This window comes from Salmo salar, chromosome 15 (genome assembly GCF_965601325.2).
Source record: "Salmo salar chromosome 15, fSalSal1, whole genome shotgun sequence".
NCBI classification, from domain to species: Eukaryota; Metazoa; Chordata; class Actinopteri; order Salmoniformes; family Salmonidae; genus Salmo; species Salmo salar.
The window spans coordinates 2,545,094-2,570,000 of record NC_138305.1 but is presented as its reverse complement, the minus strand read 5'-3'; the positions used below and the strand labels follow the sequence as shown (position 1 = coordinate 2,570,000).

The 24,907-nt window shown below is 36.3% G+C and overlaps 1 protein-coding gene across 16 annotated transcripts in view; it reads left to right on the top strand.

The window, feature by feature from the left end:
- LOC100195738 (calcium/calmodulin-dependent protein kinase type II subunit beta) overlaps positions 1-24,907 on the top strand; it is a 222,652-nt gene that overhangs the window by 105,145 nt on the left and 92,600 nt on the right. The window lies entirely within an intron of this gene.

Sequence of the window (24,907 nt, the reverse complement as noted above, 5' to 3'; positions counted from 1 at the left end):
GTGGCTCTGTGCTGTCACTGACCCGTGTGGCTCGGTGCTGTCTCTGACCCGTGTGGCTCTGTGCTGTCTCTGACCTGTGTGGCTCTGTGCTGTCTCTGACCCGTGTGGCTTGGTGCGGTCTCTGACCCGTGTGGCTCGGTGCTGTCTCTGACCCGTGTCAGATGCGTTAAATCTGTCAAAGAGCGCTTCACTGTCACCGACCGTCACCGTTTGTACTGTTTCCTTCAACTTTGTTGCGGTGTCTTTTATTATTGGTGTATTGGTATTTCTCATCCGGAGACGACAGGACAGAAGCAGATATCAGAGTGTGTGGGTAGTTGTCTGTCTGTTGTCTCTTCCTATAGCAGAGGTCTGATCTACCAACCTGAGCACTGGTGTGTGATTGGTTAGTAGAGAAGCTATGTCGGGTAACCTGAAGGGGTGGGGGGATTAAATATCTATCAAAACAGGAAGCCAATTGACAGATATAATGATTCATTATTAGTTAGGGAGGATAAGTAAGTTAAATAACCATATCTGGTCATATCAAATCAACTGGAGGGAATTAAGCCATTAAAAGTGCTAGAAGGTTGTAGACTAGTTGGAGCATGGTAGGCCTACTCCTCAATGTGAGTTGGTTTACCACATAAACTGAATATATTCACTTTTAAATCACTTTAGATAAAAGCGTCTGATAAATATGTCCATATTACTCTACAAAACGCCCTCTCTCCTGTGATTAGGGGTACATTGGGTCCCAGTGAACAATGTGGAGGATCTGCCTGACTGCTGGGTGATGTGAGAGCTCTATTTAATTAAACACTAAACAGATAGAGAAGAGAGCAGGAGAAACAGGGATCAGGCCAGTTAGAGAAGAGAGCAGGAGAAACAGGGATCAGGCCAGTTAGAGAAGAGAGCAGGAGAAACAGGGATCAGGCCAGTTAGAGAAGAGAGCGGGAGAAACAGGGATCAGGCCAGTTAGAGAAGAGAGCAGGAGAAACAGGGATCAGGCCAGTTAGAGAAGAGAGCAGGAGAAACAGGGATCAGGCCAGTTAGAGAAGAGAGCGGAGAAGAAACAGGGATCAGGCCAGTTAGAGAAGAGAACAGGAGAAACAGGGATCAGGCCAGTTAGAGAAGAGAGCGGGAGAAACAGGGATCAGGCCAGTTAGAGAAGAGAGCAGGAGAAACAGGGATCAGGCCAGTTAGAGAAGAGAGCGGGAGAAACAGGGATCAGGCCAGTTAGAGAAGAGAGAGCGACTAACAGGGATCAGGCCAGTTAAAGAAGAGAGCAGGAGAAACAGGGATCAGGCCAGTTAGAGAAGAGAGCAGGAGAAACAGGGATCAGGCCAGTTAGAGAAGAGAGAGCGACTAACAGGGATCAGGCCAGTTAGAGAAGAGAGCAGGAGAAACAGGGATCAGGCCAGTTAGAGAAGAGAGCAGGAGAAACAGGGATCAGGCCAGTTAGAGAAGAGAGCAGGAGAAACAGGGATCAGGCCAGTTAGAGAAGAGAGCAGGAGAAACAGGGATCAGGCCAGTTAGAGAAGAGAGCAGGAGAAACAGGGATCAGGCCAGTTAGAGAAGAGAGCAGGAGAAACAGGGATCAGGCCAGTTAGAGAAGAGAGCAGGAGAAACAGGGATCAGGCCAGTTAGAGAAGAGAGCAGGAGAAACAGGGATCAGGCCAGTTAGAGAAGAGAGCAGGAGAAACAGGGATCAGGCCAGTTAGAGAAGAGAGCAGGAGAAACAGGGATCAGGCCAGTTAGAGAAGAGAGCAGGAGAAACAGGGATCAGGCCAGTTAGAGAAGAGAGCAGGAGAAACAGGGATCAGGCCAGTTAGAGAAGAGAGCGGGAGAAACAGGGATCAGGCCAGTTAGAGAAGAGAGCAGGAGAAACAGGGATCAGGCCAGTTAGAGAAGAGAGCAGGAGAAACAGGGATCAGGCCAGTTAGAGAAGAGAGCAGGAGAAACAGGGATCAGGCCAGTTAGGGAAGAGAGAGCGACTAACAGGGATCAGGCCAGTTAGAGAAGAGAGCAGGAGAAACAGGGATCAGGCCAGTTAGAGAAGAGAGCAGGAGAAACAGGGATAAGGCCAGTTAGAGAAGAGAGCAGGAGAAACAGGGATCAGGCCAGTTAGAGAAGAGAGCGGGAGAAACAGGGATCAGGCCAGTTAGAGAAGAGAACAGGAGAAACAGGGATCAGGCCAGTTAGAGAAGAGAGCGGGAGAAACAGGGATCAGGCCAGTTAGAGAAGAGAGCAGGAGAAACAGGGATCAGGCCAGTTAGAGAAGAGAGCGGGAGAAACAGGGATCAGGCCAGTTAGAGAAGAGAGAGCGACTAACAGGGATCAGGCCAGTTAGAGAAGAGAGCAGGAGAAACAGGGATCAGGCCAGTTAGAGAAGAGAGCAGGAGAAACAGGGATCAGGCCAGTTAGAGAAGAGAGCAGGAGAAACAGGGATCAGGCCAGTTAGAGAAGAGAGCAGGAGAAACAGGGATCAGGCCAGTTAGAGAAGAGAGCAGGAGAAACAGGGATCAGGCCAGTTAGAGAAGAGAGCAGGAGAAACAGGGATCAGGCCAGTTAGAGAAGAGAGCAGGAGAAACAGGGATCAGGCCAGTTAGAGAAGAGAGCAGGAGAAACAGGGATCAGGCCAGTTACAGAAGAGAGCAGGAGAAACAGGGATCAGGCCAGTTAGAGAAGAGAGCAGGAGAAACAGGGATCAGGCCAGTTAGAGAAGAGAGCAGGAGAAACAGGGATCAGGCCAGTTAGAGAAGAGAGCGGGAGAAACAGGGATCAGGCCAGTTAGAGAAGAGAGCAGGAGAAACAGGGATCAGGCCAGTTAGAGAAGAGAGCAGGAGAAACAGGGATCAGGCCAGTTAGAGAAGAGAGCAGGAGAAACAGGGATCAGGCCAGTTAGAGAAGAGAGCGGGAGAAACAGGGATCAGGCCAGTTAGAGAAGAGAGCAGGAGAAACAGGGATCAGGCCAGTTAGAGAAGAGAGCAGGAGAAACAGGGATCAGGCCAGTTAGAGAAGAGAGCAGGAGAAACAGGGATCAGGCCAGTTAGAGGAGAGAGCAGGAGAAACAGGGATCAGGCCAGTTAGAGAAGAGAGCAGGAGAAACAGGGATCAGGCCAGTTAGAGAAGAGAGCAGGAGAAACAGGGATCAGGCCAGTTAGAGAAGAGAGCAGGAGAAACAGGGATCAGGCCAGTTAGAGAAGAGAGCGGGAGAAACAGGGATCAGGCCAGTTAGAGAAGAGAGCAGGAGAAACAGGGATCAGGCCAGTTAGAGAAGAGAGCAGGAGAAACAGGGATCAGGCCAGTTAGAGAAGAGAGCAGGAGAAACAGGGATCAGGCCAGTTAGGGAAGAGAGAGCGACTAACAGGGATCAGGCCAGTTAGAGAAGAGAGCAGGAGAAACAGGGATCAGGCCAGTTAGAGAAGAGAGCGGGAGAAACAGGGATCAGGCCAGTTAGAGAAGAGAGCAGGAGAAACAGGGATCAGGCCAGTTAGAGAAGAGAGCAGGAGAAACAGGGATCAGGCCAGTTAGAGAAGAGAGCAGGAGAAACAGGGATCAGGCCAGTTAGAGAAGAGAGCAGGAGAAACAGGGATCAGGCCAGTTAGAGAAGAGAGCAGGAGAAACAGGGATCAGGCCAGTTAGAGAAGAGAGCAGGAGAAACAGGGATCAGGCCAGTTAGAGAAGAGAGCAGGAGAAACAGGGATCAGGCCAGTTAGAGAAGAGAGCGGGAGAAACAGGGATCAGGCCAGTTAGAGAAGAGAGCGGGAGAAACAGGGATCAGGCCAGTTAGAGAAGAGAGCAGGAGAAACAGGGATCAGGCCAGTTAGAGAAGAGAGCAGGAGAAACAGGGATCAGGCCAGTTAGAGAAGAGAGCAGGAGAAACAGGGATGAGGCCAGTTAGAGAAGAGAGCAGGAGAAACAGGGATCAGGCCAGTTAGAGAAGAGAGCAGGAGAAACAGGGATCAGGCCAGTTAGAGAAGAGAGCAGGAGAAACAGGGATCAGGCCAGTTAGAGAAGAGAGCAGGAGAAACAGGGATCAGGCCAGTTAGAGAAGAGAGCAGGAGAAACAGGTTAGGTAATAGTTGGGATAGGTAATAGTTGGGTTAGGTAATAGTTGGGATAGGTAATAGTTAGTTTAGGTAATAGTTAGTTTAGGTAATAGTTCGTTTAGGTAATAGTTGGGATAGGTAATAGTTGGGATAGATAATAGTTAGGAAAGGTAATAGTGAATTTAGGTAATAGTTGGGATAGATAATAGTTAGGAAAGGTAATAGTTAATTTAGGTAATAGTTGGGATAGGTAATAGTTAGTTTAGGTAATAGTTGGGATAGGTAATAGTTGGTTTAGGTAATAGTTAGTTTAGGTAATAGTTGGGATAGGTAATAGTTAGTTTAGGTAATAGTTGGGATAGGTAATAGTTAGTTTAGGTAGTAGTTGGGATAGGTAATAGTTGGGATAGGTAATAGTTGGGATAGGTAATAGTTAGTTTAGGTAATAGTTGGGATAGGTAATAGTTGGTTTAGGTAATAGTTAGTTTAGGTAATAGTTGGGATAGGTAATAGTTAGTTTAGGTAATAGTTGGGATAGGTAATAGTTCGTTTAGGTAGTAGTTGGGATAGGTAATAGTTAGTTTAGGTAATAGTTGGGATAGGTAATAGTTAGTTTAGGTAATAGTTGGGATAGGTAATAGTTGGTTTAGGTAATAGTTAGTTTAGGTAATAGTTGGGATAGGTAATAGTTAGTTTAGGTAATAGTTGGGATAGGTAATAGTTAGTTTAGGTAATAGTTGGGATAGGTAATAGTTAGTTTAGGTAATAGTTAGTTTAGGTAATAGTTCGTTTAGGTAATAGTTGGGATAGGTAATAGTTGGGATAGATAATAGTTAGGAAAGGTAATAGTTAATTTAGGAAATAGTTGGGATAGGTAATAGTTAGTTTAGGTAATAGTTGGGATAGGTAATAGTTAGTTTAGGTAATAGTTGGGATAGGTAATAGTTAGTTTAGGTAATAGTTAGTTTAGGTAATAGTTCGTTTAGGTAATAGTTGGGATAGGTAATAGTTGGGATAGATAATAGTTGGGATAGGTAATAGTTGGGTTAGGTAATAGTTGGGTTAGGTAATAGTTCTGTTAGGTAATAGTTAGTTTAGGTAATAGTTAGTTTAGGTAATAGTTTAGGTAATTGTTGGGTTAGGTAATAGTTGGGATAGGTAATAGTTGGGTTAGGTAATAGTTGGGTTAGGTAGTAGTTGGGATAGGAAATAATTGGGTTAGGTAATAGTTGGGATAGGTAATAGTTGGGTTAGGTAATAGTTGGGTTAGGTAGTAGTTGGGATAGGTAATAGTTGGGTTAGGTAATAGTTGGGATAGGTAATAGTTGGGATAGGTAATAGTTAATTTAGGTAATAGTTGGGATAGGTAATAGTTAGTTTAGGTAATAGTTGGGATAGGTAATAGTTGGTTTAGGTAATAGTTAGTTTAGGTAATAGTTGGGATAGGTAATAGTTAGTTTAGGTAATAGTTGGGATAGGTAATAGTTAGTTTAGGTAGTAGTTGGGATAGGTAATAGTTGGGATAGGTAATAGTTGGGATAGGTAATAGTTAGTTTAGGTAATAGTTGGGATAGGTAATAGTTGGTTTAGGTAATAGTTAGTTTAGGTAATAGTTGGGATAGGTAATAGTTAGTTTAGGTAATAGTTGGGATAGGTAATAGTTAGTTTAGGTAGTAGTTGGGATAGGTAATAGTTAGTTTAGGTAATAGTTGGGATAGGTAATAGTTAGTTTAGGTAATAGTTGGGATAGGTAATAGTTGGTTTAGGTAATAGTTAGTTTAGGTAATAGTTGGGATAGGTAATAGTTAGTTTAGGTAATAGTTGGGATAGGTAATAGTTAGTTTAGGTAATAGTTGGGATAGGTAATAGTTAGTTTAGGTAATAGTTAGTTTAGGTAATAGTTCGTTTAGGTAATAGTTGGGATAGGTAATAGTTGGGATAGATAATAGTTAGGAAAGGTAATAGTTAATTTAGGTAATAGTTGGGATAGGTAATAGTTAGTTTAGGTAATAGTTGGGATAGGTAATAGTTAGTTTAGGTAATAGTTGGGATAGGTAATAGTTAGTTTAGGTAATAGTTAGTTTAGGTAATAGTTCGTTTAGGTAATAGTTGGGATAGGTAATAGTTGGGATAGATAATAGTTGGGATAGGTAATAGTTGGGTTAGGTAATAGTTGGGTTAGGTAATAGTTCTGTTAGGTAATAGTTAGTTTAGGTAATAGTTAGTTTAGGTAATAGTTTAGGTAATTGTTGGGTTAGGTAATAGTTGGGATAGGTAATAGTTGGGTTAGGTAATAGTTGGGTTAGGTAGTAGTTGGGATAGGAAATAATTGGGTTAGGTAATAGTTGGGATAGGTAATAGTTGGGTTAGGTAATAGTTGGGTTAGGTAGTAGTTGGGATAGGTAATAGTTGGGTTAGGTAATAGTTGGGATAGGTAATAGTTGGGATAGGTAATAGTTGGTTTAGGTAATATTTGTTTTAGGTAATAGTTGGGATAGGTAATAGTTGGGATAGGTAATAGTTGGTTTAGGTAATAGATGGTTTAGGTAATAGTTGGGATAGGTAATAGTTAGTTTAGGTAATAGTTGGGTAAGGTAATAGTTGGGATAGGTAATAGTTGGAATAGGTAGTAGTTCGTTTAGGTAATAGTTGGTTTAGTTAATAGTTGGGATAGGTAATAGTTAGTTTAGGTAATAGTTAGTTTAGGTAATAGTTGGGATAGGTAATAGTTGGAATAGGTAATAGTTGGGATAGGTAATAGTTGGGTTAGGTAATAGTTGGGATAGGTAATAGTTGGGTTAGGTAATAGTTGGTTTAGGTAGTAGTTTGGATAGGTAATAGTTGGGATAGGTAATAGTTAGTTTAGGTAATAGTTGGGATAGGTAATAGTTGGTTTAGGTAATAGTTGGTTTAGGTAATAGTTGGGATAGGTAATAGTTGGGATAGGTAATAGTTAGTTTAGGTAATAGTTGGGATAGGTAATAGTTGGGTTAGGTAATAGTTGGGTTAGGTAATAGTTAGTTTAGGTAATAGTGTAGGTAATTGTTGGGTTAGGTAATAGTTGGGATAGGTAATAGTTGGGTTAGGTAATAGTTGGGTTAGGTAGTAGTTGGGATAGGTAATAATTGGGTTAGGTAATAGTTGGGATAGGTAATAGTTGGGTTAGGTAATAGTTGGGTTAGGTAATAGTTGGGATAGGTAAGAGTTAATTTAGGTAATAGTTGGGATAGGTAATAGTTAGTTTAGGTAATAGTTGGGATAGGTAATAGCTGGGATAGGTAATAGTTCGTTTAGGTAATAGTTGGGATAGGTAATAGTTGGGAAAGGTAATAGTTAGTTTAGGTAATAGTTGGGATAGGTAATAGTTGGGATAGGTAATAGTTAATTTAGGTAATAGTTGGGATAGGTAATAGTTAGTTTAGGTAATAGTTGGGACAGGTATTAGTTGGGATAGGTAATAGTTGGGATAGGTAATAGTTAGTTTAGGTAATAGTTGGGATAGGTAATAGTTGGTTTAGGTAATAGTTAGTTTAGGTAATAGTTGGGATAGGTAATAGTTAGTTTAGGTAATAGTTGGGATAGGTAATAGTTAGTTTAGGTAGTAGTTGGGATAGGTAATAGTTAGTTTAGGTAATAGTTGGGATAGGTAATAGTTAGTTTAGGTAATAGTTGGGATAGGTAATAGTTGGTTTAGGTAATAGTTAGTTTAGGTAATAGTTGGGATAGGTAATAGTTAGTTTAGGTAATAGTTGGGATAGGTAATAGTTAGTTTAGGTAATAGTTGGGATAGGTAATAGTTAGTTTAGGTAATAGTTAGTTTAGGTAATAGTTCGTTTAGGTAATAGTTGGGATAGGTAATAGTTGGGATAGATAATAGTTAGGAAAGGTAATAGTTAATTTAGGTAATAGTTGGGATAGGTAATAGTTAGTTTAGGTAATAGTTGGGATAGGTAATAGTTAGTTTAGGTAATAGTTGGGATAGGTAATAGTTAGTTTAGGTAATAGTTAGTTTAGGTAATAGTTCGTTTAGGTAATAGTTGGGATAGGTAATAGTTGGGATAGATAATAGTTGGGATAGGTAATAGTTGGGTTAGGTAATAGTTGGGTTAGGTAATAGTTCTGTTAGGTAATAGTTAGTTTAGGTAATAGTTAGTTTAGGTAATAGTTTAGGTAATTGTTGGGTTAGGTAATAGTTGGGATAGGTAATAGTTGGGTTAGGTAATAGTTGGGTTAGGTAGTAGTTGGGATAGGAAATAATTGGGTTAGGTAATAGTTGGGATAGGTAATAGTTGGGTTAGGTAATAGTTGGGTTAGGTAGTAGTTGGGATAGGTAATAGTTGGGTTAGGTAATAGTTGGGATAGGTAATAGTTGGGATAGGTAATAGTTGGTTTAGGTAATATTTGTTTTAGGTAATAGTTGGGATAGGTAATAGTTGGGATAGGTAATAGTTGGTTTAGGTAATAGATGGTTTAGGTAATAGTTGGGATAGGTAATAGTTAGTTTAGGTAATAGTTGGGTAAGGTAATAGTTGGGATAGGTAATAGTTGGAATAGGTAGTAGTTCGTTTAGGTAATAGTTGGTTTAGTTAATAGTTGGGATAGGTAATAGTTAGTTTAGGTAATAGTTAGTTTAGGTAATAGTTGGGATAGGTAATAGTTGGAATAGGTAATAGTTGGGATAGGTAATAGTTGGGTTAGGTAATAGTTGGGATAGGTAATAGTTGGGTTAGGTAATAGTTGGTTTAGGTAGTAGTTTGGATAGGTAATAGTTGGGATAGGTAATAGTTAGTTTAGGTAATAGTTGGGATAGGTAATAGTTGGTTTAGGTAATAGTTGGTTTAGGTAATAGTTGGGATAGGTAATAGTTGGGATAGGTAATAGTTAGTTTAGGTAATAGTTGGGATAGGTAATAGTTGGGTTAGGTAATAGTTGGGTTAGGTAATAGTTAGTTTAGGTAATAGTGTAGGTAATTGTTGGGTTAGGTAATAGTTGGGATAGGTAATAGTTGGGTTAGGTAATAGTTGGGTTAGGTAGTAGTTGGGATAGGTAATAATTGGGTTAGGTAATAGTTGGGATAGGTAATAGTTGGGTTAGGTAATAGTTGGGTTAGGTAATAGTTGGGATAGGTAAGAGTTAATTTAGGTAATAGTTGGGATAGGTAATAGTTAGTTTAGGTAATAGTTGGGATAGGTAATAGCTGGGATAGGTAATAGTTCGTTTAGGTAATAGTTGGGATAGGTAATAGTTGGGAAAGGTAATAGTTAGTTTAGGTAATAGTTGGGATAGGTAATAGTTGGGATAGGTAATAGTTAATTTAGGTAATAGTTGGGATAGGTAATAGTTAGTTTAGGTAATAGTTGGGACAGGTATTAGTTGGGATAGGTAATAGTTGGGATAGGTAATAGTTAGTTTAGGTAATAGTTGGGATAGGTAATAGTTGGGATAGGTAATAGTTGGGATAGGTAATAGTTGGGATAGGTAATAGTTCATTTTGGGTAATAGGTGGGATAGGTAATAGTTGGGATATGTAATAGTTGGGATAGGTAATAGTTAGTTTAGGTAATAGTTGGGATAGGTAATAGATGGTTTAGGTAATAGTTGGGATAGGTAATAGTTGGGATAGGTAATAGTTAGTTTAGGTAATAGTTGGGATAGGTAATAGTTGGGATAGGTAATAGTTGGGATAGGTGTAATAGTTAGTTTAGGTAATAGTTGGGATAGGTAATAGTTGGGATCGGTAATAGTTAATTTAGGTAATAGTTGGGATAGGTAATAGTTGGGATAGGTAATAGTTGGGATAGGTAATAGTTCGTTTAGGTAATAGTTGGGATAGGTAATAGTTGGGATAGGTAATAGTTGGGATAGGTAATAGTTGGGATAGGTAATAGTTAGTTTAGGTAATAGTTGGGTTAGGTAATAGTTGGGTTAGGTAATAGTTAGTTTAGGTAATAGTTAGTTTAGGTAATAGTTTAGGTAATTGTTGGGTTAGGTAATAGTTAGGATAGGTAATAGTTGGGTTAGGAAATAGTTGGGATAGGTAATAGTTAGTTTAGTTAATAGTTAGTTTAGGTAATAGTTGGGATAGGTAATAGTTAGTTTAGTTAATAGTTAGTTTAGGTAATAGTTGGGATAGGTAATAGTTGGGATAGGTAATAGTTGGGTTAGGTAATAGTTGGGATAGGTAATAGTTAGTTTAGGTAATAGTTGGGATAGGTAATAGTTAGTTTAGGTAATAGTTGGGTTAGGATATAGTTTGGGATAGGTAATAGTTGGGATAGGTAATAGTTGGGATAGATAATAGTTGGGATAGGTAATAGTTGGGTTAGGTAATAGTTGGGATAGGTAATAGTTTGTTTAGGTAATAGTTGGGATAGGTAATAGTTGGGATAGGTAATAGTTGGAATAGGTCATAGTTGGGATAGGTAATAGTTAGTTTAGGTAATAGTTGGGTTAGGTAATAGTTGGGTTAGGTAATAGTTAGTTTAGGTAATAGTTAGTTTAGGTAATAGTGTAGGTAATTGTTGGGTTAGGTAATAGTTGGGATAGGTAATAGTTGGGTTAGGTAATAGTTGGGTTAGGTAGTAGTTGGGATAGGTAATAATTGGGTTAGGTAATAGTTGGGATAGGTAATAGTTGGGTTAGGTAATAGTTGGGTTAGGTAATAGTTGGGATAGGTAAGAGTTAATTTAGGTAATAGTTGGAATAGGTAATAGTTAGTTTAGGTAATAGTTGGGATAGGTAATAGCTGGGATAGGTAATAGTTCGTTTAGGTAATAGTTGGGATAGGTAATAGTTGGGAAAGGTAATAGTTAGTTTAGGTAATAGTTGGGATAGGTAATAGTTGGGATAGGTAATAGTTAATTTAGGTAATAGTTGGGATAGGTAATAGTTAGTTTAGGTAATAGTTGAGACAGGTATTAGTTGGGATAGGTAATAGTTGGGATAGGTAATAGTTAGTTTAGGTAATAGTTGGGATAGATAATAGTTGGGATAGGTAATAGTTGGGATAGGTAATAGTTGGGATAGGTAATAGTTCGTTTGGGTAATAGGTGGGATAGGTAATAGTTGGGATATGTAATAGTTGGAATAGGTAATAGTTAGTTTAGGTAATAGTTGGGATAGGTAATAGATGGTTTAGGTAATAGTTGGGATAGGTAATAGTTGGGATAGGTAATAGTTAGTTTAGGTAATAGTTGGGATAGGTAATAGTTGGGATAGGTAATAGTTGGGATAGGTGTAATAGTTAGTTTAGGTAATAGTTGGGATAGGTAATAGTTGGGATCGGTAATAGTTAATTTAGGTAATAGTTGGGATAGGTAATAGTTAGTTTAGGAAATAGTTGGGATAGGTAATAGTTGGGATAGGTAATAGTTGGGATAGGTAATAGTTGGGATAGGTAATAGTTCGTTTAGGTAATAGTTGGGATAGGTAATAGTTGGGATAGGTAATAGTTAGTTTAGGTAATAGTTGGGTTAGGTAATAGTTGGGTTAGGTAATAGTTAGTTTAGGTAATAGTTAGTTTAGGTAATAGTTTAGGTAATTGTTGGGTTAGGTAATAGTTAGGATAGGTAATAGTTGGGTTAGGAAATAGTTGGGATAGGTAGTAGTTAGTTTAGGTAATAGTTGGGTTAGGTAATAGTTGGGATAGGTAATAGTTAGTTTAGTTAATAGTTAGTTTAGGTAATAGTTGGGATAGGTAATAGTTGGGATAGGTAATAGTTGGGTTAGGTAATAGTTGGGTAGGTAATAGTTGGGTTAGGTAATAGTTGGTTTAGGTAATAGTTGGGATAGGTAATAGTTGGGATAGGTAATAGTTAGTTTAGGTAATAGTTGAGATAGGTAATAGTTGGTTTAGGTAATAGTTGGTTTAGGTAATAGTTGGGATAGGTAATAGTTAGTTTAGGTAATAGTTGGGATAGGTAATAGTTGGTTTAGGTAATAGTTGGTTTAGGTAATAGTTAGGATAGGTAATAGTCAGTTTAGGTAATAGTTGGGTTAGGATATAGTTTGGGATAGGTAATAGTTGGGATAGGTAATAGTTGGGATAGATAATAGTTGGGATAGGTAATAGTTGGGTTAGGTGTAATAGTTAGTTTAGGTAATAGTTGGGATAGGTAATAGTTGGGATAGGTAATAGTTAATTTGGGTAATAGTTGGGATAGGTAATAGTTAGTTTAGGTAATAGTTGGGATAGGTAATAGTTAGTTTAGGTAATAGTTGGGATAGGTAATAGTTGGTTTAGGTAATAGTTGGGATAGGTAATAGTTGGGATAGGTAATAGTTCGTTTAGGTAATAGTTAGTTTAGGTAATAGTTGGGATAGGTAATAGTTGGGATAGGTAATAGTTGGGATCGGTGTAATAGTTAGTTTAGGAAATAGTTGGGATAGGTAATAGTTCATTTAGGTAATAGTTGGGATAGGTAATAGTTAGTTTAGGTAATAGTTGGGATAGATAATAGTTGGGATAGGTAATAGTTGGGTTAGGTAATAGTTGGTTTAGGTAATAGTTGGGATAGGTAATAGTTGGTTTAGGTAATAGTTGGGATAGGTAATAGTTGGGATAGGTAATAGTTAGTTTAGGTAATAGTTGGGATAGGTAATAGTTGGGATAGGTAATAGTTGGGATAGGTGTAATAGTTAGTTTAGGTAATAGTTGGGATAGGTAATATTTGGGATAGGTAATAGTTAATTTAGGTAATAGTTGGGATAGGTAATAGTTAGTTCAGGTAATAGTTGGGATAGGTAATAGTTGGGATAGGTAATAGTTCGTTTAGGTAATAGTTGGGATAGGTAATAGTTGGGATAGGTAATAGTTCGTTTGGGTAATAGGTGGGATAGGTAATAGTTGGGATATGTAATAGTTGGGATAGGTAATAGTTAGTTTAGGTAATAGTTGGGATAGGTAATAGATGGTTTAGGTAATAGTTGGGATAGGTAATAGTTGGGATAGGTAATAGTTGGGATAGGTAATAGTTCGTTTAGGTAATAGTTGGGATAGGTAATAGTTGGGATAGGTAATAGTTAGTTTAGGTAATAGTTGGGTTAGGTAATAGTTGGGTTAGGTAATAGTTAGTTTAGGTAATAGTTAGTTTAGGTAATAGTTTAGGTAATTGTTGGGTTAGGTAATAGTTAGGATAGGTAATAGTTGGGTTAGGAAATAGTTGGGATAGGTAGTAGTTAGTTTAGGTAATAGTTGGGTTAGGTAATAGTTGGGATAGGTAATAGTTAGTTTAGTTAATAGTTAGTTTAGGTAATAGTTGGGATAGGTAATAGTTGGGATAGGTAATAGTTGGGTTAGGTAATAGTTGGGTAGGTAATAGTTGGGTTAGGTAATAGTTGGTTTAGGTAATAGTTGGGATAGGTAATAGTTGGGATAGGTAATAGTTAGTTTAGGTAATAGTTGGGATAGGTAATAGTTGGTTTAGGTAATAGTTGGTTTAGGTAATAGTTGGGATAGGTAATAGTTAGTTTAGGTAATAGTTGGGATAGGTAATAGTTGGTTTAGGTAATAGTTGGTTTAGGTAATAGTTGGGATAGGTAATAGTCAGTTTAGGTAATAGTTGGGTTAGGATATAGTTTGGGATAGGTAATAGTTGGGATAGGTAATAGTTGGGATAGATAATAGTTGGGATAGGTAATAGTTGGGTTAGGTGTAATAGTTAGTTTAGGTAATAGTTGGGATAAGTAATAGTTGGGATAGGTAATAGTTAATTTGGGTAATAGTTGGGATAGGTAATAGTTAGTTTAGGTAATAGTTGGGATAGGTAATAGTTAGTTTAGGTAATAGTTGGGATAGGTAATAGTTGGTTTAGGTAATAGTTGGGATAGGTAATAGTTGGGATAGGTAATAGTTCGTTTAGGTAATAGTTAGTTTAGGTAATAGTTGGGATAGGTAATAGTTGGGATAGGTAATAGTTGGGATCGGTGTAATAGTTAGTTTAGGAAATAGTTGGGATAGGTAATAGTTCATTTAGGTAATAGTTGGGATAGGTAATAGTTAGTTTAGGTAATAGTTGGGATAGATAATAGTTGGGATAGGTAATAGTTGGGTTAGGTAATAGTTGGTTTAGGTAATAGTTGGGATAGGTAATAGTTGGGATAGGTAATAGTTGGGATAGGTAATAGTTGGGATAGGTGTAATAGTTAGTTTAGGTAATAGTTGGGATAGGTAATAGTTGGGATAGGTAATAGTTAATTTAGGTAATAGTTGGGATAGGTAATAGTTAGTTCAGGTAATAGTTGGGATAGGTAATAGTTGGGATAGGTAATAGTTGGGATAGGTAATAGTTGGGATAGGTGTAATAGTTAGTTTAGGTAATAGTTGGGATAGGTAATAGTTGGGATAGGTAATAGTTAATTTAGGTAATAGTTGGGATAGGTAATAGTTAGTTCAGGTAATAGTTGGGATAGGTAATAGTTGGGATAGGTAATAGTTCGTTTAGGTAATAGTTGGGATAGGTAATAGTTGGGATAGGTAATAGTTCGTTTGGGTAATAGGTGGGATAGGTAATAGTTGGGATATGTAATAGTTGGGATAGGTAATAGTTAGTTTAGGTAATAGTTGGGATAGGTAATAGATGGTTTAGGTAATAGTTGGGATAGGTAATAGTTGGGATAGGTAATAGTTAGTTTAGGTAATAGTTGGGATAGGTAATAGTTGGGATAGGTAATAGTTGGGATAGGTGTAATAGTTAGTTTAGGTAATAGTTGGGATAGGTAATAGTTGGGATCGGTAATAGTTAATTTAGGTAATAGTTGGGATAGGTAATAGTTAGTTTAGGAAATAGTTGGGATAGGTAATAGTTGGGATAGGTAATAGTTGGGATAGGTAATAGTTGGGATAGGTAATAGTTCGTTTAGGTAATAGTTGGGATAGGTAATAGTTGGGATAGGTAATAGTTAGTTTAGGTAATAGTTGGGTTAGGTAATAGTTGGGTTAGGTAATAGTTAGTTTAGGTAATAGTTAGTTTAGGTAATAGTTTAGGTAATTGTTGGGTTAGGTAATAGTTAGGATAGGTAATAGTTGGGTTAGGAAATAGTTGGGATAGGTAATAGTTAGTTTAGTTAATAGTTAGTTTAGGTAATAGTTGGGATAGGTAATAGTTAGTTTAGTTAATAGTTAGTTTAGGTAATAGTTGGGATAGGTAATAGTTGGGATAGGTAATAGTTGGGTTAGGTAATAGTTGGGATAGGTAATAGTTAGTTTAGGTAATAGTTGGGATAGGTAATAGTTAGTTTAGGTAATAGTTGGGTTAGGATATAGTTTGGGATAGGTAATAGTTGGGATAGGTAATAGTTGGGATAGATAATAGTTGGGATAGGTAATAGTTGGGTTAGGTAATAGTTGGGATAGGTAATAGTTTGTTTAGGTAATAGTTGGGATAGGTAATAGTTGGGATAGGTAATAGTTGGAATAGGTCATAGTTGGGATAGGTAATAGTTAGTTTAGGTAATAGTTGGGTTAGGTAATAGTTGGGTTAGGTAATAGTTAGTTTAGGTAATAGTTAGTTTAGGTAATAGTGTAGGTAATTGTTGGGTTAGGTAATAGTTGGGATAGGTAATAGTTGGGTTAGGTAATAGTTGGGTTAGGTAGTAGTTGGGATAGGTAATAATTGGGTTAGGTAATAGTTGGGATAGGTAATAGTTGGGTTAGGTAATAGTTGGGTTAGGTAATAGTTGGGATAGGTAAGAGTTAATTTAGGTAATAGTTGGAATAGGTAATAGTTAGTTTAGGTAATAGTTGGGATAGGTAATAGCTGGGATAGGTAATAGTTCGTTTAGGTAATAGTTGGGATAGGTAATAGTTGGGAAAGGTAATAGTTAGTTTAGGTAATAGTTGGGATAGGTAATAGTTGGGATAGGTAATAGTTAATTTAGGTAATAGTTGGGATAGGTAATAGTTAGTTTAGGTAATAGTTGGGACAGGTATTAGTTGGGATAGGTAATAGTTGGGATAGGTAATAGTTAGTTTAGGTAATAGTTGGGATAGGTAATAGTTGGGATAGGTAATAGTTGGGATAGGTAATAGTTGGGATAGGTAATAGTTCGTTTGGGTAATAGGTGGGATAGGTAATAGTTGGGATATGTAATAGTTGGGATAGGTAATAGTTAGTTTAGGTAATAGTTGGGATAGGTAATAGATGGTTTAGGTAATAGTTGGGATAGGTAATAGTTGGGATAGGTAATAGTTAGTTTAGGTAATAGTTGGGATAGGTAATAGTTGGGATAGGTAATAGTTGGGATAGGTGTAATAGTTAGTTTAGGTAATAGTTGGGATAGGTAATAGTTGGGATCGGTAATAGTTAATTTAGGTAATAGTTGGGATAGGTAATAGTTAGTTTAGGAAATAGTTGGGATAGGTAATAGTTGGGATAGGTAATAGTTGGGATAGGTAATAGTTGGGATAGGTAATAGTTCGTTTAGGTAATAGTTGGGATAGGTAATAGTTGGGATAGGTAATAGTGAGTTTAGGTAATAGTTGGGTTAGGTAATAGTTGGGTTAGGTAATAGTTAGTTTAGGTAATAGTTAGTTTAGGTAATAGTTTAGGTAATTGTTGGGTTAGGTAATAGTTAGGATAGGTAATAGTTGGGTTAGGAAATAGTTGGGATAGGTAGTAGTTAGTTTAGGTAATAGTTGGGTTAGGTAATAGTTGGGATAGGTAATAGTTAGTTTAGTTAATAGTTAGTTTAGGTAATAGTTGGGATAGGTAATAGTTGGGATAGGTAATAGTTGGGTTAGGTAATAGTTGGGTAGGTAATAGTTGGGTTAGGTAATAGTTGGTTTAGGTAATAGTTGGGATAGGTAATAGTTGGGATAGGTAATAGTTAGTTTAGGTAATAGTTGGGATAGGTAATAGTTGGTTTAGGTAATAGTTGGTTTAGGTAATAGTTGGGATAGGTAATAGTTAGTTTAGGTAATAGTTGGGATAGGTAATAGTTGGTTTAGGTAATAGTTGGTTTAGGTAATAGTTGGGATAGGTAATAGTTAGTTTAAGTAATAGTTGGGTTAGGATATAGTTTGGGATAGGTAATAGTTGGGATAGGTAATAGTTGGGATAGATAATAGTTGGGATAGGTAATAGTTGGGTTAGGTGTAATAGTTCGTTTAGGTAATAGTTGGGATAGGTAATAGTTGGGATAGGTAATAGTTAATTTGGGTAATAGTTGGGATAGGTAATAGTTAGTTTAGGTAATAGTTGGGATAGGTAATAGTTAGTTTAGGTAATAGTTGGGATAGGTAATAGTTGGTTTAGGTAATAGTTTGGATAGGTAATAGTTGGGATAGGTAATAGTTCGTTTAGGTAATAGTTAGTTTAGGTAATAGTTGGAATAGGTCATAGTTGGGATAGGTAATAGTTAGTTTAGGTAATAGTTGGGTTAGGTAATAGTTGGGTTAGGTAATAGTTAGTTTAGGTAATAGTTAGTTTAGGTAATAGTGTAGGTAATTGTTGGGTTAGGTAATAGTTGGGATAGGTAATAGTTGGGTTAGGTAATAGTTGGGTTAGGTAGTAGTTGGGATAGGTAATAATTGGGTTAGGTAATAGTTGGGATAGGTAATAGTTGGGTTAGGTAATAGTTGGGTTAGGTAATAGTTGGGATAGGTAAGAGTTAATTTAGGTAATAGTTGGAATAGGTAATAGTTAGTTTAGGTAATAGTTGGGATAGGTAATAGCTGGGATAGGTAATAGTTCGTTTAGGTAATAGTTGGGATAGGTAATAGTTGGGAAAGGTAATAGTTAGTTTAGGTAATAGTTGGGATAGGTAATAGTTGGGATAGGTAATAGTTAATTTAGGTAATAGTTGGGATAGGTAATAGTTAGTTTAGGTAATAGTTGGGACAGGTATTAGTTGGGATAGGTAATAGTTGGGATAGGTAATAGTTAGTTTAGGTAATAGTTGGGATAGGTAATAGTTGGGATAGGTAATAGTTGGGATAGGTAATAGTTAATTTGGGTAATAGTTGGGATAGGTAATAGTTAGTTTAGGTAATAGTTGGGATAGGTAATAGTTAGTTTAGGTAATAGTTGGGATAGGTAATAGTTGGTTTAGGTAATAGTTTGGATAGGTAATAGTTGGGATAGGTAATAGTTCGTTTAGGTAATAGTTAGTTTAGGTAATAGTTGGAATAGGTCATAGTTGGGATAGGTAATAGTTAGTTTAGGTAATAGTTGGGTTAGGTAATAGTTGGGTTAGGTAATAGTTAGTTTAGGTAATAGTTAGTTTAGGTAATAGTGTAGGTAATTGTTGGGTTAGGTAATAGTTGGGATAGGTAATAGTTGGGTTAGGTAATAGTTGGGTTAGGTAGTAGTTGGGATAGGTAATAATTGGGTTAGGTAATAGTTGGGATAGGTAATAGTTGGGTTAGGTAATAGTTGGGTTAGGTAATAGTTGGGATAGGTAAGAGGTAATTTAGGTAATAGTTGGAATAGGTAATAGTTAGTTTAGGTAATAGTTGGGATAGGTAATAGCTGGGATAGGTAATAGTTCGTTTAGGTAATAGTTGGGATAGGTAATAGTTGGGAAAGGTAATAGTTAGTTTAGGTAATAGTTGGGATAGGTAATAGTTGGGATAGGTAATAGTTAATTTAGGTAATAGTTGGGATAGGTAATAGTTAGTTTAGGTAATAGTTGGGACAGGTATTAGTTGGGATAGGTAATAGTTGGGATAGGTAATAGTTAGTTTAGGTAATAGTTGGGATAGGTAATAGTTGGGATAGGTAATAGTTGGGATAGGTAATAGTTGGGATAGGTAATAGTTCGTTTGGGTAATAGGTGGGATAGGTAATAGTTGGGATATGTAATAGTTGGGATAGGTAATAGTTAGTTTAGGTAATAGTTGGGATAGGTAATAGATGGTTTAGGTAATAGTTGGGATAGGTAATAGTTGGGATAGGTAATAGTTAGTTTAGGTAATAGTTGGGATAGGTAATAGTTGGGATAGGTAATAGTTGGGATAGGTGTAATAGTTAGTTTAGGTAATAGTTGGGATAGGTAATAGTTGGGATCGGTAATAGTTAATTTAGGTAATAGTTGGGATAGGTAATAGTTAGTTTAGGAAATAGTTGGGATAGGTAATAGTTGGGATAGGTAATAGTTGGGATAGGTAATAGTTGGGATAGGTAATAGTTCGTTTAGGTAATAGTTGGGATAGGTAATAGTTGGGATAGGTAATAGTGAGTTTAGGTAATAGTTGGGTTAGGTAATAGTTGGGTTAGGTAATAGTTAGTTTAGGTAATAGTTAGTTTAGGTAATAGTTTAGGTAATTGTTGGGTTAGGTAATAGTTAGGATAGGTAATAGTTGGGTTAGGAAATAGTTGGGATAGGTAGTAGTTAGTTTAGGTAATAGTTGGGTTAGGTAATAGTTGGGATAGGTAATAGTTAGTTTAGTTAATAGTTAGTTTAGGTAATAGTTGGGATAGGTAATAGTTGGGATAGGTAATAGTTGGGTTAGGTAATAGTTGGGTAGGTAATAGTTGGGTTAGGTAATAGTTGGTTTAGGTAATAGTTGGGATAGGTAATAGTTGGGATAGGTAATAGTTAGTTTAGGTAATAGTTGGGATAGGTAATAGTTAGTTTAGGTAATAGTTGGTTTAGGTAATAGTTGGGATAGGTAATAGTTAGTTTAGGTAATAGTTGGGATAGGTAATAGTTGGTTTAGGTAATAGTTGGTTTAGGTAATAGTTGGGATAGGTAATAGTTAGTTTAAGTAATAGTTGGGTTAGGATATAGTTTGGGATAGGTAATAGTTGGGATAGGTAATAGTTGGGATAGGTAATAGTTGGGATAGGTAATAGTTAATTTGGGTAATAGTTGGGATAGGTAATAGTTAGTTTAGGTAATAGTTGGGATAGGTAATAGTTAGTTTAGGTAATAGTTGGGATAGGTAATAGTTGGTTTAGGTAATAGTTTGGATAGGTAATAGTTGGGATAGGTAATAGTTCGTTTAGGTAATAGTTAGTTTAGGTAATAGTTGGGATAGGTAATAGTTGGGATAGGTAATAGTTGGGATCGGTGTAATAGTTAGTTTAGGAAATAGTTGGGATAGGTAATAGTTCATTTAGGTAATAGTTGGGATAGGTAATAGTTAGTTTAGGTAATAGTTGGGATAGATAATAGTTGGGATAGGTAATAGTTGGGTTAGGTAATAGTTGGTTTAGGTAATAGTTGGGATAGGTAATAGTTGGTTTAGGTAATAGTTGGGATAGGTAATAGTTGGGATAGGTAATAGTTAGTTTAGGTAATAGTTGGGATAGGTAATAGTTGGGATAGGTAATAGTTGGGATAGGTGTAATAGTTAGTTTAGGTAATAGTTGGGATAGGTAATAGTTGGGATAGGTAATAGTTAATTTAGGTAATAGTTGGGATAGGTAATAGTTAGTTTAGGTAATAGTTGGGATAGGTAATAGTTGGGATAGGTAATAGTTCGTTTAGGTAATAGTTGGGATAGGTAATAGTTGGGATAGGTAATAGTTGGTTTAGGTAATAGTTGGGATAGGTAATAGTTAGTTTAGGTAATTGTTGGGATAGGTAATAGTTGGGATAGGTAATAGTTAATTTAGGTAATAGTTGGGATAGGTAATAGTTAGTTTAGGTAATAGTTGGGATAGATAATAGTTGGGATAGGTAATAGTTGGGTTAGGTAATAGTTGGTTTAGGTAATAGTTGGGATAGGTAATAGTTAGTTTAGGTAATAGTTGGGATAGGTAATAGTTGGGATAGGTAATAGTTGGGATAGGTGTAATAGTTAGTTTAGGTAATAGTTGGGATAGGTAATAGTTGGGATAGGTAATAGTTAATTTAGGTAATAGTTGGGATAGGTAATAGTTAGTTTAGGTAATAGTTGGGATAGGTAATAGTTGGGATAGGTAATAGTTGGTTTAGGTAATAGTTGGGATAGGTAATAGTTGGGATAGGTAATAGTTGGTTTAGGTAATAGTTGGGATAGGTAATAGTTAGTTTAGGTAATAGTTGGGATAGGTAATAGTTGGTTTAGGTAATAGTTGGGATAGGTAATAGTTAGTTTAGGTAATAGTTGGGATAGGATATAGTTTGGGATAGGTAATAGTTGGGATAGGTAATAGTTGGGATAGATAATAGTTGGGATAGGTAATAGTTGGGTTAGGTGTAATAGTTAGTTTAGGTAATAGTTGGGATAGGTAATAGTTGGGATAGGTAATAGTTAATTTGGGTAATAGTTGGGATAGGTAATAGTTAGTTTAGGTAATAGTTGGGATAGGTAATAGTTAGTTTAGGTAATAGTTGGGATAGGTAATAGTTGGTTTAGGTAATAGTTGGGATAGGTAATAGTTGGGATAGGTAATAGTTAGTTTAGGTAATAGTTGGGATAGGTAATAGTTGGGATCGGTGTAATAGTTAGTTTAGGAAATAGTTGGGATAGGTAATAGTTAATTTAGGTAATAGTTGGGATAGGTAATAGTTAGTTTAGGTAATAGTTGGGATAGATAATAGTTGGGATAGGTAATAGTTGGGTTAGGTAATAGTTGGTTTAGGTAATAGTTGGGATAGGTAATAGTTTGTTTAGGTAATAGTTGGGATAGGTAATAGTTGGGATAGGTAATAGTTGGAATAGGTAATAGTTGGGATAGGTAATAGTTAGTTTAGGTAATAGTTGGGTTAGGTAATAGTTTGGGATAGGTAATAGTTGGGATAGGTAATAGTTGGGATAGGTAATAGTGAGTTTAGGTAATAGTTGGGTTAGGTAATAGTTGGGTTAGGTAATAGTTAGTTTAGGTAATAGTTAGTTTAGGTAATAGTTTAGGTAATTGTTGGGTTAGGTAATAGTTAGGATAGGTAATAGTTGGGTTAGGAAATAGTTGGGATAGGTAGTAGTTAGTTTAGGTAATAGTTGGGTTAGGTAATAGTTGGGATAGGTAATAGTTAGTTTAGTTAATAGTTAGTTTAGGTAATAGTTGGGATAGGTAATAGTTGGGATAGGTAATAGTTGGGTTAGGTAATAGTTGGGTAGGTAATAGTTGGGTTAGGTAATAGTTGGTTTAGGTAATAGTTGGGATAGGTAATAGTTGGGATAGGTAATAGTTAGTTTAGGTAATAGTTGGGATAGGTAATAGTTAGTTTAGGTAATAGTTGGTTTAGGTAATAGTTGGGATAGGTAATAGTTAGTTTAGGTAAGAGTTGGGATAGGTAATAGTTGGTTTAGGTAATAGTTGGTTTAGGTAATAGTTGGGATAGGTAATAGTTAGTTTAAGTAATAGTTGGGTTAGGATATAGTTTGGGATAGGTAATAGTTGGGATAGGTAATAGTTGGGATAGATAATAGTTGGGATAGGTAATAGTTGGGTTAGGTGTAATAGTTCGTTTAGGTAATAGTTGGGATAGGTAATAGTTGGGATAGGTAATAGTTAATTTGGGTAATAGTTGGGATAGGTAATAGTTAGTTTAGGTAATAGTTGGGATAGGTAATAGTTAGTTTAGGTAATAGTTGGGATAGGTAATAGTTGGTTTAGGTAATAGTTTGGATAGGTAATAGTTGGGATAGGTAATAGTTCGTTTAGGTAATAGTTAGTTTAGGTAATAGTTGGGATAGGTAATAGTTGGGATAGGTAATAGTTGGGATCGGTGTAATAGTTAGTTTAGGAAATAGTTGGGATAGGTAATAGTTCATTTAGGTAATAGTTGGGATAGGTAATAGTTAGTTTAGGTAATAGTTGGGATAGATAATAGTTGGGATAGGTAATAGTTGGGTTAGGTAATAGTTGGTTTAGGTAATAGTTGGGATAGGTAATAGTTGGTTTAGGTAATAGTTGGGATAGGTAATAGTTGGGATAGGTAATAGTTAGTTTAGGTAATAGTTGGGATAGGTAATAGTTGGGATAGGTAATAGTTGGGATAGGTGTAATAGTTAGTTTAGGTAATAGTTGGGATAGGTAATAGTTGGGATAGGTAATAGTTAATTTAGGTAATAGTTGGGATAGGTAATAGTTAGTTTAGGTAATAGTTGGGATAGGTAATAGTTGGGATAGGTAATAGTTCGTTTAGGTAATAGTTGGGATAGGTAATAGTTGGGATAGGTAATAGTTGGTTTAGGTAATAGTTGGGATAGGTAATAGTTAGTTTAGGTAATTGTTGGGATAGGTAATAGTTGGGATAGGTAATAGTTAATTTAGGTAATAGTTGGGATAGGTAATAGTTAGTTTAGGTAATAGTTGGGATAGATAATAGTTGGGATAGGTAATAGTTGGGTTAGGTAATAGTTGGTTTAGGTAATAGTTGGGATAGGTAATAGTTAGTTTAGGTAATAGTTGGGATAGGTAATAGTTGGGATAGGTAATAGTTGGGATAGGTGTAATAGTTAGTTTAGGTAATAGTTGGGATAGGTAATAGTTGGGATAGGTAATAGTTAATTTAGGTAATAGTTGGGATAGGTAATAGTTAGTTTAGGTAATAGTTGGGATAGGTAATAGTTGGGATAGGTAATAGTTGGTTTAGGTAATAGTTGGGATAGGTAATAGTTGGGATAGGTAATAGTTGGTTTAGGTAATAGTTGGGATAGGTAATAGTTAGTTTAGGTAATAGTTGGGATAGGTAATAGTTGGTTTAGGTAATAGTTGGGATAGGTAATAGTTGGGATAGGTAATAGTTCGTTTAGGTAATAGTTGGGATAGGTAATAGTTGGGATAGGTAATAGTTGGTTTAGGTAATAGTTGGGATAGGTAATAGTTAGTTTAGGTAATTGTTGGGATAGGTAATAGTTGGGATAGGTAATAGTTAGTTTAGGTAATAGTTGGGATAGGTAATAGTTGGGATAGGTAATAGTTGGGATCGGTGTAATAGTTAGTTTAGGAAATAGTTGGGATAGGTAATAGTTCATTTAGGTAATAGTTGGGATAGGTAATAGTTAGTTTAGGTAATAGTTGGGATAGATAATAGTTGGGATAGGTAATAGTTGGGTTAGGTAATAGTTGGTTTAGGTAATAGTTGGGTTAGGTAATAGTTGGTTTAGGTAATAGTTGGGATAGGTAATAGTTGGGATAGGTAATAGTTAGTTTAGGTAATAGTTGGGATAGGTAATAGTTGGGATAGGTAATAGTTGGGATAGGTGTAATAGTTAGTTTAGGTAATAGTTGGGATAGGTAATAGTTGGGATAGGTAATAGTTAATTTAGGTAATAGTTGGGATAGGTAATAGTTAGTTTAGGTAATAGTTGGGATAGGTAATAGTTGGGATAGGTAATAGTTCGTTTAGGTAATAGTTGGGATAGGTAATAGTTGGGATAGGTAATAGTTGGTTTAGGTAATAGTTGGGATAGGTAATAGTTAGTTTAGGTAATTGTTGGGATAGGTAATAGTTGGGATAGGTAATAGTTAATTTAGGTAATAGTTGGGATAGGTAATAGTTAGTTTAGGTAATAGTTGGGATAGATAATAGTTGGGATAGGTAATAGTTGGGTTAGGTAATAGTTGGTTTAGGTAATAGTTGGGATAGGTAATAGTTAGTTTAGGTAATAGTTGGGATAGGTAATAGTTGGGATAGGTAATAGTTGGGATAGGTGTAATAGTTAGTTTAGGTAATAGTTGGGATAGGTAATAGTTGGGATAGGTAATAGTTAATTTAGGTAATAGTTGGGATAGGTAATAGTTAGTTTAGGTAATAGTTGGGATAGGTAATAGTTGGGATAGGTAATAGTTGGTTTAGGTAATAGTTGGGATAGGTAATAGTTGGGATAGGTAATAGTTGGTTTAGGTAATAGTTGGGATAGGTAATAGTTAGTTTAGGTAATAGTTGGGATAGGTAATAGTTGGTTTAGGTAATAGTTGGGATAGGTAATAGTTAGTTTAGGTAATAGTTGGGATAGGATATAGTTTGGGATAGGTAATAGTTGGGATAGGTAATAG